At 40.2% G+C, this 2,890-nt stretch overlaps 1 non-coding gene across 1 annotated transcript; it reads left to right on the top strand.

Annotated features, from left to right (window-relative positions):
- Positions 1-599: 599 nt before the first annotated feature.
- On the top strand, positions 600-705 carry LOC120257804. Its single transcript, XR_005535888.1, has one exon. It is a non-coding gene; the product is annotated as a small nucleolar RNA R71 (small nucleolar RNA).
- Positions 706-2,890: the final 2,185 nt, after the last annotated feature.

The raw sequence follows: 2,890 nt of genomic DNA on the forward strand, positions 1-2,890 counted from the left end.
ATTGAACAAATCTAGTCAATCAAAGCTTTCTCTAGATCAGTCATCCCGGTCTCCAACCCTGAAACTTGATTCTCCATGTTCGGGGCTTGTTGTTGTTGTTGGAAACCCGGTGGTGTCATGGCCTTTCATTGCCCTTGATTATTCCAAGAAAAGTTGGGATGTCTTCTCCATCATTGGTTGTAGGTGCTTCTATAAGGGTTACCTTGTCCTCTTCCCGAATTGCCCACAAAGTCTACTTGTTCAATTGTGGTTGAAGTATCGATCAAAATAGGACAATCAGATGGCATATGTGAATCCCTACAATCAAGCACAACTTGTGATTGTGGCTACGCTTGGTAAAGTCAATGTATCCAATTTCTTGCTTAATGCCTCTACTTGGGCTGCCAAGGATGTAAGCGCATCAATTTCATGGAGTCCAACCATTTTCTTCCTTCCTCTTGCATTCCATTGGCAGCTATTCAACCCCATTTCTTCAATCAATTGCCATGCTTCTTTGGGAGTGTTGTTCCCCATTGCACCTCCCCTGGCGGCATCTAGAAGTTGTTTTGTTGCTTGAGCTCAACCCGTTATAAAATGTATTAATGATCATCCACTTGGGGAACCCATGTTGTGGACATTTCTACAAAAGGTCCTTGAATTGTTCCCAAGTCTCAAACAAATTTTCAAGTTCCATCTGAATAAATGAAGATATCTCATTATGAAGCTTTTCGGATTTTCCCAGAGGGAAGTGCCTTGTAAGGAAAGCTTCGAACATTTCGTTCCATGTTGTGATGGAAGCTATTGCCAATGAATGGAGCCACTCTTTGGCCTTTGCATTGAAAGATAATGGGAAAGCCCTCAGTCGAATTACATCATCAGAAACCCCATTGATCTTCAACATGTGGCACACTTCAAGGAAGTTCTTAATATGATTATTCAGGTCTTTATTAGCTAACCCATGAAATTGTGCAGACTGTTGAACCATCTGAATAAAGGCCGGCTTCAACTCAAAATTCTGGGCTGCTATCGGTGCCTCACAATGCTCGATTGTGTTTGATAAGTGCTTGCATTTTAAGAATGCAAAGTATTCTTTTCCTTCCGTTAGACATTACTTTTATCAAGTTTTAGTGCTAATACTTGTGTATTTGTATTACTTTGGTGCATGTAGGTTTGTGTAGCCAAATATTTAGGAAAGAAGCTAATGCAGATTGTTAATGCACTATTTGATGAAATCTTAGAAGGAACAAATGCGAAGACACAAGTTGGATTCAAAGATACATGAATGTCCACCAACCTCTGTGTATTCAAGCAATCACATGGTTTTTAGGGTCACAAAGGCAGTCATATTTACGTATTCCAACTCGTGTAATGATAGCAAGATCATCACCAATGAGTCTGTTTATTGAAGAAGTGATGTGATCTACGGCATAAACGTGTGCCCATTTATGTTACCTCGATGGAAAATGTGGAATCGGGAGCGTTTTGGCAGGGTATCATAGCATGTTACTATAGAAAATGCTGTAGTAGTTCACTATAGCAGTTACCACTCATAGCCCACAGAAAATCAGGATTCCAGAGAATCCACAAGCACGTGTGGAATTTCCATAGGGGCATATCAAAATTCCATAGGGGTGTGTGAAAAATCCACAGGGCCATGTGGATGCCCGATTCCAGCCTATTTAAAGCCGTGATTCAGCCCGATTTCGGAGGCCTTTTTCTCATCGTTTCTCCAACTCTTGAGAGGCTTTCGGGTAGTGTTTAGAGAGATATTGGCAAGGCTTTTTTAGTGGTTCTATGGCTTTGACACTGTGTTTCTCTTGGAAGAGAGTTATTAGGTGAGTTTTTGTAGGCACCGATCCAGCGACATGTGCTTTAGGCTTGACAAGGGGACCTTTGGAGAAGATGAGGCTACTCCACAAGACCATCGAGAAGAATACCATCAGGGTTTTACTATGGATTGCTTGTTTTTACTTTCAATTCTATCATTGATTATATCTTGCTCCATGGAGAGTTAAACCCATTGTGGGTAATTGGATTTGTGAACACAAGGATGTATTTGTTTCATTGACCTTTTATTATACTTTCCTTAATTGATGTCTTTAATTAAGTACCAATCTTGAATACTTGTTAAATGATTTCTCTTTTAGAGTGACACTAGGGTTGAGAGTCTATCATGGTAGCCTTTGTGGATGAGTGACACACCATAAGGGCTAGATAATACTAGATTGGAGAGGGTCGAGAGTGTGAATCGAGAGATAACGGAGCATCCCCTTTTCCTTCTGATGTGATTTATCCTACCTCCATTTCCTAGAGTTCTTTGTGGTCATAATAGAGTGAAGTGCTAAAGGATGAACTCCGTTGGGTCTTAGTTGCGTGAGCGATAGAGTGAAGCATTGAAGTGAACTTTAGTATCTAGGGCTTAATTGTGACTATGAGCCTTTCGCCTAGACCAAAGGGTTAGGTCTACATATAGGAATAAGGTTTATCACTTGGAATCCCTAATGCTTCTTGCGACTTTGCATAGTGTGAGGTGTCGAGACTGATCGATTTCTCAATCGGGGCATAGTAGAGTTAGTCACAGTTAACCTTAGGTTTGGGACCATGTATCTTAGGATGTCCACGACTCATTTAGCATTAGTTAGGAATTATAATAGTTAGTTTTGCACTTGAAGAGATAATCCTAGGTGGAACAATATTCGAGTACCCCACTTCCTATCGATTGCCTTTTCCTCTCACTTATTTGTGTCTCTCTTTCTTATTTCTTTTATTTTGTCTACATTACATCTTATCAACATAATTATTATTTCATCCTCACTCGATTATGTAGAAGTCTTGGTGTTTCTATTCCTTATTCCCTATGGATATGATACCCCACTCACCTGGGATTTATTACTTTGACAAACTCATGCAC

This window comes from Dioscorea cayenensis, chromosome 3, assembly GCF_009730915.1.
Source record: "Dioscorea cayenensis subsp. rotundata cultivar TDr96_F1 chromosome 3, TDr96_F1_v2_PseudoChromosome.rev07_lg8_w22 25.fasta, whole genome shotgun sequence".
NCBI classification, from domain to species: domain Eukaryota; kingdom Viridiplantae; phylum Streptophyta; class Magnoliopsida; order Dioscoreales; family Dioscoreaceae; genus Dioscorea; species Dioscorea cayenensis.